Source organism: Lactuca virosa, chromosome 8 (assembly GCF_052849685.1).
Source record: "Lactuca virosa cultivar CGN04683 chromosome 8, Lactuca_virosa_CGN04683_v6, whole genome shotgun sequence".
Classification (NCBI taxonomy): domain Eukaryota; kingdom Viridiplantae; phylum Streptophyta; class Magnoliopsida; order Asterales; family Asteraceae; genus Lactuca; species Lactuca virosa.
Window position 1 is genome coordinate 291196703 of NC_136433.1, and position 11751 is coordinate 291208453.

Genomic DNA, 11751 nt, shown 5'->3' on the forward strand with positions numbered 1-11751 from the left:
GACCGATATTGAATAGAGCCGATTAGTTAACCCTCTAACTCTTATTCGTAATCGGTTGGAGGCCGTCTAGCGTCCAGGCGCCGATTAATTGGCCGCCTAGACCGATTTTTAGAACACTGATATATATATATATATATATATATATATATATATATATATATATATATATATATATATATATATATATATATATATATATATATATATATATATATATATATATATATATATATAGAGAGAGAGAGAGAGAGAGAGAGAGATTATCCTGGAGGTTTTCTTAATCCATGTTATCCTATAAAAAAATGTGTAGAGCTTGAGATCTACTTGTGGATATAAAGTAAACATATCAATGTTTCAATCATCATTTTAATGTAAAACGATAAGTTATGTTTTTATATCAAAATGAATAGAACATGTGTGTTTTTTAAGAATTAGTGGGAGCATAGTGACATTCCTAATCTTGTATGAATGAGACATACTTAATCATAAGAAATTACATTCTAATCATGCTAGACCTTTTCACATAAATTTGGAATGTATTTCTAAAATGAAAGACTTAGGAAGGACAATATACATTCTTGGAATGTAGAATCTATAGAGATAAATAAAATAAATGTTAAACGTTTTATATCTTTATGCATATATGGACAATATCTTGAAAGGGATCATGATACAAAATCCCTTTGGAGGAATCTTGGTATTGTCACAGGGCACTAAGTTTTGATCCAGCCTCAAAAGATCCTATCTCATAGGCTTGAACTAGCTGAAAAGATTTATATTCAATTTACTTGGCAAATGAATCCATCATTTATGCATAAGACATGATATATGATCATGCTATGAGCATATCATAATATACCAACTGAATACATGGTTAAGTCACCGCATGACTATAGAAACATTCTAAGAGTACTTTGGAAGAACTAAGAGAATGTATATGAGACATATAGTTTAGAATAGAATCTTCATGTAAATAGCTACATAAGATTCTGATTCCAAACAAATGTATATAAAGATGAATTATTATTGGATTATGACTCCATTAAGGGATAAAGAGTAAATTTAGTTGGAATGGGGTCCAAGCAAAACAAAATGACACAATATACTACAACATTAGAATACACTACTTTAGAAGTTAAAATCCAAATATGATTGGATGAATGAGTTCATTGAAAAACTATGTTGATCCCTGCTATTCAAGGATCACATAGAAATATTTGTAACTTCCAGAGTATATTTAATCGAGCTAAGAGACCCTGTATCACAAAAGAACACCAACCATATACTCCAAGATATTTAACTATACATAGAGTAAAGTCAAATATGGAGATGATAGTACTCGTAGAATTCACCCGGATTATGTTTAGTCGAACCCATTAATAAAGTGCTTCTTTTAAGCTAAGTATGAATGGTCACACTTTATCTATAAGACTTTATTATTCTAGAAATGGGATTTTGATTTGGATTTAGTATTTGGATATTGGAACATTCTAACAACAACTATTATATAATGTTTTGATATACTTGGATACGATCATAACATCAATAATTGTTGTGTTCTATATTAACATGTTTAACCCATGAATAATCTTATTATTATAATAGTTCATACTCGGTTATAATTGTGGGAGCAAGTATGAAGTAAGACTAATATGAATTGGATTGGTTGACTTTCATCGGATGAAGGTAGGAAATGGGTTGTAACCAAGTTTCATAAGTACTTGTTAGAGTACTAGTATTGAACTGACTCGCATCAAGATCATCTCATGGATCGTTATCATGAATGATACTTCATTAAAAGGTACTATCTTTGTATCCTTAACACCTGAGATTCATAGTGGGACTTAAGTGTAGGGAGTGTCGTGCTTAGATATGGTCAAACATTGGTCCTTAACCGGCCAGTTATAAAAGTCATTTTCAGCTAAGGTATGAACTATGAAAGAGGCTTATGTAGTCAAGATGGGATTCGTTCCTCTTATGTGGTTAGCGTTAGACATCTAAGGCGCCTTACCAAAAGTTGAACACCATAAGAGATTGATTGTGATCTGTATCTCATGTTCAACATGATTTCTGTGTCAAAGGGATAATTCCCTCTTCACTGACAACGTGACCCAGGAATTCGACTCTTCAAATCTAAAACTCGCATTTAGAGAACTTCGCGTAGAGCTTCTCTGTTCGTAACGTTTCCACGATCGGACATAGGTGCTTACTATGCACTTCCTTACTACGAGGGTAGATAAGTATGTCACCTATGAAGACAATGACGAACTGATCCTAGTAAGGACGGCATACTCTATTTATTGAGTCCAGGAATATTGCGGGTGCATTGGTCAATTCGAATGGCATCACTACAAACTCGTAGTGTCCATAACGAGTTCGGAGGGTTGCCTTGGGGACATCCTCCTCTAGCACTCGTAACTGGTGATACCCGGATTTCAGATCTATCCTTGAAAAGTAATTCGCCCCTTGAAGTTGGTCGAACAAATCGTCTATGCGAGGCAGAGGGCAAAGATTCCTAACGGTAAGCTTGATGAGTTCTCTATAGTCGGTGCACATACGAAATGATCCGTCTTTCTTCTTGCCGAACTAGACGGGGGCTCCCCAGGGTGAGAAGCTTGGTCTAATAAAGTCCTTGTTGGGCCGTTTGTTAAGTTGACTGGACAGTTCTTGCATCTCTGCGGGTGCTAGACGATAGGTCAACACAAGTTTGGTGAAAGTTACAGGATTTCTACTAACAGCAGTGATACTTTTAAAAAGTCTAAAAAGTATTTTCTTTGGAAGTAAAACTATACTTAAAACTGTGTTTGTAATGAGTCCTTAAATAACCATTGAAAACCAAAAGATGTCTTTGCATAAATAAATCCATACTTAAAATTGTGTTTGTAAAGAGTATTTGAATAACCATTGAAAACAAAAAGATGTCTTTGCATAAGTAAATCCATACATAAAACTATTTCGAGGGAAACCAAATCCATGGTCTTGCAGAGTGAGAGAGAGAGAGAGAGAGAGAGAGAGAGAGCGAGAGAGATTCTAGTTAATGTTTATAGTGAGTCCTATAACCGAGCTATGTGACTGAATCTACCCCTACAACGTTTCATTATACGTCGTAGTAACGATTATAGATACTTATCACCTGCTTCAATTGATCGGTTGAGGTTGTAGCTAGAAACCACAGGTGGGGATGTCAATCTCATATAGATCTCTACATACGTATCTCGCTCCGAATATTAACGGTTATAGTAGTGTGGGTTTGCTAAGTGTTTGGACTTAGCTAATGAATATTATCTCACTGTAAAGCCCTTAACTATGGTATGTAAATAGCTCTCAGCCCAAACTTATATGGGGATAAGTCACTAGGGATAATGATTTGTATAAAGTTTATAAAAGCCGAGTATGTTTGGTATATACGTAAAAGTGTAATGTACTTGCTTTTATAAAGATGTACGTTTCAAAATAGTGATCATAAGTACATATATGTTCTAAGTTATAATCTTTATAACTTATATATATATATATATATATATATATATATATATATATATATATATATATATATATATATATATATATATATATATATATATATATATATATATATATATATATATATATACTAGTAGGGTACCCGCGCAATGCAGCGGACGACGGTTAGTTTTTGAGCGCAATATATATATATATATATATATATATATATATATATATATATATTATTAAAAGAGAAACCTTATGACATCATCTTAAATAATCTGGACCCTTGATTATATTTCAATATTATTTTTTCCATCCATAGATCAAATTGTTGACATCATCTTCCCATATGGAATGTATTTAATTCCAATAAATGTTTTCCAATCGTTAACCAATAACTTACATTCTTTGAAATGGAATGTATTTAATTCCAATAAAAGTTTTCCGTATTTTAAATCTTGAATTTCCAGTTATGAAGATTTTAATATGGTCAATTTTAAAAGCATATTACTAACAAAATCATTTCAATCAAGGCATTAATATCAACCATTAATATAAATCCGTTTATATTAGTAAACCATTAATATAAAATCTATTTTTATTAGGAAATCATTAATACCAAAAAATCATATTCAAATTATCACATACATATATGATTCATCATTAATCCGCGGCTCACACTTATTATCAATCGTTTCTTTTCTTCAAACCTTCTCCTACAACATCATTCTTATTGCTTATAACTTTCATCATCATTCTCTGCTTCAAACATTCGCTCTTGTGCACCAGAAGGTCAGTACCTTCTTTTGCTTTTTATATTTTTTTCGATTATTTTTTTGTTCCTATATCAAATGTATTCATATATTTCGATTTTCTTTGTCACAAATTACATGAAATCAGTTAACTACTTCTTTGAAACTTTTCAAATAAACAGGAAAATATATTACGTACCTTTAACAAAAAAGAAATTAACTATCTTGGGAACTGACATTAATTACGAAAATGTTACTTTTATATATTAAAGATGATTACGATTTTTTTTATGTCATAAGAATCCGGGTAATTTTGGCATGATTTTAAAATATCATTGAAATAATTATGTTTTTGCATATCATACCAACCTACTTTTTTATCTTTATATAGTAACAATAAAATTTATAAACTTACACAACAAATATACATATTTCGAATTTTGTAATATTATTATACCTTACAAAATACAACTCCTTACAAAATAATTTTCGCCAGTAATTTCATCCATAATTTCACCAAATTTAAATTCGTATTTTCTTTATAATTTTTTTTTAATGATTCTGATTTTTTTCCTCCAAAAATATATCAAGCAGTTACGTCTTAGATAATGTTGCCCCATTATAATTATCACTTTCCAAAAATATACCCGTGAGGAATTTGATTTAATGAAGGAAGTAAATGTTAATTAAAACGACATATATATTCCATAATTACTACACAGGTTTATTAAAAGAAATTAATATCAATGTGTAAACATTAAGCATTTTTAAAGTGAAATTTCAGAATACATACAAACGATGATGTTATACAATGAAATATAAAATTGAATAGACTAAAAAAAAACTATTAAGACAGTCAATCTTGAAAATAACATAGTTATGAAAAATTATAAAGTAAGATAAAAATTATAAGATATTAGGAGATTTGTAAAAAGTACAATTAGTAAAAGCATTACGGTTATTAGAAAAAAATAAGACCGTTAAGATTAGTAAAAATACAATATATAAACTAAATTATCACAATAGTAATGAAATGTCATTATTTGATATTTCATATAATTGAAAGATATACCAAATTACATTGATGATATACTAAAATTATTCAAAGTTGCACCAAAACTAATGCAAAGTTCTTGCGAAAAACAAATAAATAAGAAAAAACATAAAAACTAGCACTTATATTCATAATCAATTTAAAATAAATCAATCATGATTTAGAAAATAATCTCCATTGATGATATACTAAAATTAAATCCATATAACATTTAACATTCTATAAATTATATTATATGACTTTACTTGAATAAATGAAATAGTTGTCAATATTTAATGCAGTGGAAAAAACAGTATATTGGTTGTCAATATATGTTTAAATTAGGTAACCTTATTATGGAAGGAACGTCTAATAAAAATGCTTATAATCCTCCTTAATAAATGAAAGTTTTTTTTTGCCACATGTCAATCTCTCATGAGTTTTGACACTTGACATTTTGTGGTATTTTTGAAATAAATATTATCCACTTGTCAACTTTTGGTTTGTTTCAATTTTTAAAATTAAACTCATATACTTATATATATAATTATTAAATATCATATATATGATATTAAATTGCAATAAATACGTTTCTTCTTTTCTTATTTTGAAATTGTATATTAAAAAATATTTTTTATTTACACTTTAATGTTTAATCTTTTTTTAAATCAACCCGTGTATTACACGAGTTTCAAACCTAGTTATATAACAATATCATAACTATATGAGACGAGGAAGGACGTTCAACTAATAAAACAAAAAATGTTGTCTACAAAGAGACCATTCGATGATTATAGATATTTATCGTTTTCAATGTATTTTCTACACATTTCAATAATACCAATAACTATATTTTTTTTTATAATCATTATGCAATATCTGTAGACAGTTATATGTTTTTTATATGTTTCTGCGTTTAACGCGGACTATAATCTACTATATATATATATATATATATATATATATATATATATATATATATATATATATATATATATATATATATATATCCTTTTATTTTGGAAATAATACTTTTGAAATGATTAATATCATCAAGTTTTTAAACAAATATAATATTTTTTATTTTTTTATCGTATGTATTTCTAAATTTGTTACGCTTGTTAATTTTTTTGTAGTTTAAATAAAAACGCAAATCATTTTCTTATAGTTTGGATCATTACGTTGGAATATCTATTAAGAATTTCCAATATCTGGATTTTCTATTGGAACTTCAAACTTTGAATTTGAAATGTATTTTTTTTTGTTATAAATATATTTTTAATATGGAAACCATGACTGAAAGTTTGTTTTCAATTTTCAATAAAAAAAAAGTGACACCCACCCCTCTGAAGTATAGGGCGTAGGTAATCAACTCATATTTATCATTTCACTTTAGTCTTTTATTTTTATTTGTCTTTCAAACTTTTCAAGTTTATATCACTACTATTATTACAACGATTCAAAATATACACATAAACACATCGGAACTTAAACACAAATAAACACAAATAGAACAGATATAAACTTAAACACAAATAATTACAAATTATAAATTTTATTATACACACTCACAAACATTTTCAGATTTAAAAAAATGTAAAAGCATATGTGGTCTTTCTTTATCTTTTTCGAACAAAAAAAATAGTAGGTGATTGCCTTCGTTTTGATGATTGTATTAAATTTATCTTTTTTAATGATATTTTTTGTATTTTTATTAGATTTACACAAAATTACTAATGTTAAAATTATTGGTGGACCATCATTATACACTCTATATGATACTATAAATGATAAAAAAAAGGTTGGCTAAATGGACACCCCATTTTACCATTTAGAGACCCTATATAATTTTTAAGTTATTTTTATTGGTTAAAATTAGATTGTTTTTTGAAAAAGATGATTAAAAACAATTACCTATTGGTTGACTTTTGATAAAGATATCTATATGATGTCTAAATGGTGTCTTAACAGCAGCGCCCAAAAAAATTTGAAAAACTTAAAAACCTACTATCATTAATGAAACTATGATTTATAGTCTTACAGACTATAACTATCATTGTATACAATTTTTATTGTTTTCTAATTAAGGATAATGACTTAGGAGGGTAATTAGGTTTCCAGCTTGTCCGTATTAGGTCATTAAGATTTTTTTGTGCGTATTAGACCAATATGGTTGTTATTACCGTTTAGAAATAGTCTTTTTTATCGGGTTCTTCTTGTTTAACCGGTAAAAAGGACTATTTCTAAACGGTAATAACAACCATATTGGTCTAATACGCACAAAAAAACCTTAGTGACCTAATACGGACAAACTGGAAACTTAATTACCCTCCTAAGTCATTAACCCTAATTATTTAGAAAACATGTTTACCAATCAATGTGACTGACTTGTTTGACTAAAAATAGTTGTTTCCATTTAAACTTATCACACAACCCTTCCAGAGTTTCCAAGTCCAAAAACTCATATGATTGATGATCTTCATTACATAAATATGCAACATTTTATCAACAATTTCTTTTTTGTCATTTAAATGTTTACATGAACACATCCATATGTACAAAAACAATCTCACTTTGATACCTCCCATCAATGTCTACATTTGATAACGAATGGAAATGTAAAACCAACAGGGACTTGCAAAGGATCCATATTATCAATTATTTTATAAACAACAAAACCACAACATGAACTAAGAAACTGAAGTTGCAAAATGAATAAAAAAACAGCACATAAACAAACACATACATACTATATACAACACATAAACGAAAGTTTATAAAGCATGAAACTTAATGACAGGAAAAGTAAAAAACTTAAAGGAGACTTTATAGAAAGAAAGATCACCCTTACTTGCCACAAATGGTTGAAGACATCAACAAGAAGATCAATCTGACCATAGAATCCACATGTTGTCTGATCATCAGCAGTCCATCTACTGAAACGTAAGAATTGCAATTGAACTCTATTAGCATTTGAAAAGGGAATTAGGGTTTCTGAGAAGACGACGAAGGGTTTAAAAAAAATTTAGACCATTTCTCGATTTGTGCGTGTCATCCTTGCGCAAGGGTCATGCTAATCTTCTCTGTATCGTTCCAATTTTATCGGATGTCCCTGAAGGGACGACTATAGATGAAGAGCTTCGCCATATAGAGGAGTAGTAGGTTCTTCTAAACAAACTAGTTTACTGTTGATGGTTATATATTCTTAATGTCTTTAAAATTAGGGTTAATGACTTAGGAGGGTAATTAGGTTTCCAGTTTGTCCGTATTAGGTCACTAAGGTTTTTTCTTGTGCGTATTAGACCAATATGGTTGTTATTACCGTTTAAAAATAGTCATTTTTACCGGTTAAACAGGAAGAAACCGGTAAAAAGGACTATTTCTAAACGGTAATAACAACCATATTGGTCTAATACGCACAAAAAAAACCTTAGTGACATAATACGGACAAACTAGAAACCTAATTACCCTCCTAAGTCATTATCCCTTCTAATTATTCAAAAATTAATTAGTTTCTTACATTAATTTTTAATAATAATAATATTTAGTAAATAACTATTATTTTATTGATTTTTAGTTTTTAATATAATATTTAAATTTTGTTTATTTTTTAGATTTCCAAATGCTAACGTTTTTTATATTCTATTTTTTTTTCAAGTTAAGTTATGGTATAATTTCCGTATTAAAGGTTTTTTCATTCTCATTTTGAAAATGAACTACTGTTTAACGTTATTTTAGATTTTACTATTTTTTTTTATTAATTTTTTATAATAACAGTAAATTTACTTGTGATATGAATTATTCATATCTTTATTAACGCGAGTAAAGTTCTAGAAATTTACATGTTTTATTCTTTATGAACTTTCAGTATAATTATCATCTTGATTTCTTACAAAACTTGTTTGTAATTTACATCTTTTATTCTTTATAAACTTTCAATATAATTATCATCTTGATTTCTCACAAAACTTGTAAGTGACTTGTAGTTCTTGATTTTTTTTTCTTGAATTTGTCACTGTAATGTCCATCAAAATCCAATCGGTTAGAAATCGTACATCAAGAAAATAAATGTTCATAAAATTAAAGGAACAATATTCAAACAAAAAATCTATAAAAAAACATATGTGTACATCTGTTTTCCATGGCATAAACCAAACACATGTACACATACAAAGTTCTAACACGACACATTCAGAGTATTATACATATATTGAAACTAACCATAAACCACCGAAAATAAGAGCAAAAAGAAACTTTATATCTCAAACAAATAGGAAAGATAACAAAACAGTTTAAAACATTTTTCAAGCAGAAAACCAAATCGTGAAAAATTGATTTCGGATTCGAAAAATAATCTCTCCCACTATCCTCTTCATGCTCTTTTTGTTTGCTTCATATTTTCTCACATCTCATAAACGGATTCCAGCGGTGGTAAATGGCAGGGAAATGTCAGCAGCAAGGGTACCAACGATGGAACACGATGGCAGAAAGTCAGCGGTTGGGTTTCATCGATGGGGTTTTACAGCAGCACAAGGAGGGTCACAGCTCTAAATGGTGATGATAAAAGCAGTGAGGAAACATTGTTTCAGATTGAAACACCGTCGGTGGAAGAGTGTCAGCGTTTTTGGAGGTGCGGGTGAAGGTGGCGTGATGTAAAGGTGGTGAATGTCACACCCCGATCCTTGTCGGAATCGATCGAGGCGTGATACATTGTTCAAAGTCTCATGACAACTATGTTATAATATGATTAGATTCAATTAAGTACTAAGTATGCAAATAAGATCCACAACATACAAATACAAATCCAAATACGAACAACATTTATTACATCAAATTTAAATAGTCTTGTGGATTTCTAAGGCACAGCCTATTTTTCATCAACTTCATTCTTCAAATCTGCATCATGGGTAAAAACAGGTCAACTACAAGAGTTGGTGAGTAATCTAATTTTAGTAGAGAAAATTGTGAAGTTGAAACCTTTATAATTGGAAATTTGTTTTCTTTTGAAGTCGGCAAACAATTGTATTTGAGATAACGGTTTATAAATCAAAAATTGATTAACAAATGATAACAACAACAATAAGTCCTCACCCTATATATACAAATGTATATATATATATATATATATATATATATATATATATATATATATATATATATATATATATATATATAATATATATAGGATGGAGCATCTAATCATCATACACACTCAACCACGTGCGATCAATCACCTTAGCGTCCCAAGGCGGGGTGGTCAACCCAATAGCGCTATTATTGTCCATAACGTACCTCAAGAATACGGGCATAGTCATGGAGATTAGACTAAAAATGATAATGCACTACAAGTACATGTAGCGTAAACAAACAATAGTTATACAATTAATGACTCACGTATAAATGTCCCAACAATGTCTCAATTGTGATAAAACAATAAAATGAAGTTGGAACATATTAGAACCACATGATACACCCCAAAAGTATTGAAAATTATAAAATATAGGGTAGATTACTCACTTTAGTCCCAAAACGAAATGCGTGTGTCGTACGATAGACGATTCGGGTCAAAATGGCGTAGAACCTAATATAATTAATAGTTTTGGTTTAGGAACTGCTAAACGAGAATGGAGTATTAATACAAATAATTAGACACATATTCTTATATTAGATGAATTAACAATAATTCATTTTGATTATAATATTAAGGTATTTATTTGTTAAATGAATTTTAAATTGAATTACTTACTTTGCATAATTAATTTATATTTTCAATTTAGGCCAGATTTTAATAATTTCTTATTAAAATAATAACTTGCCCAATTATAATTATTTACAGATTTTAACAATTATTTATATGAAATAATCATTAAAATGCATTTTTACATGCTTAAATACTTAGGAAAATAGTTTTAAATAGTAAACAGTATTGAAAAATTATGAAATTATTAGGAAATCATTATTTCATACAATATGAATTACTGTAAAATTTGTATATTTTTCTGAACTGTTTTAGTATTTATTTAATATTTTAATGATTAAACAACACAAAATTCGGGAAAAATAGTAAATGATTCTCAAAAAACCTGTAAAATTAACCATAGTTTTATAACATGATGTAGAGCTCAGTGTATAAGTTTCAGATATTTGTGACTATGGGAAGTATTTTTTATATATTTCATTATTAATTAATCAATAAAATCATAATTAATAGTAAAAAGTAATATAAATGCATGAACCTTCATATATCATGTTTAATCAGTATACAGGTCATCCCAGAATTTTCTCAGAATTTATTGAATGCAAAAAGTATTTTATGTGAATTATTGCCCTACTTTATTGCAATAATTATAGTAATTCAATAAAAATAAGTTATTTTCTGAAAATTTCCAGAACTTCTTATTTTATTGATGGGATTCTGAGAAAAATCAGGTTTATGCATAAAATGAGTTTTAGATATTTTGGTGGATTTAATTTGTTTCTTGTATGAATATGAAACTT

General features: G+C 28.4%; 1 non-coding gene across 1 annotated transcript; it reads right to left on the minus strand.

The window, feature by feature from the left end:
* Positions 1-8272: 8272 nt before the first annotated feature.
* On the minus strand, positions 8273-8375 carry LOC145135181 (U6 spliceosomal RNA). The gene has a single exon (XR_013719646.1). It is a non-coding gene; the product is annotated as a U6 spliceosomal RNA (small nuclear RNA).
* Between the last annotated feature and the right edge of the window lie 3376 nt (positions 8376-11751).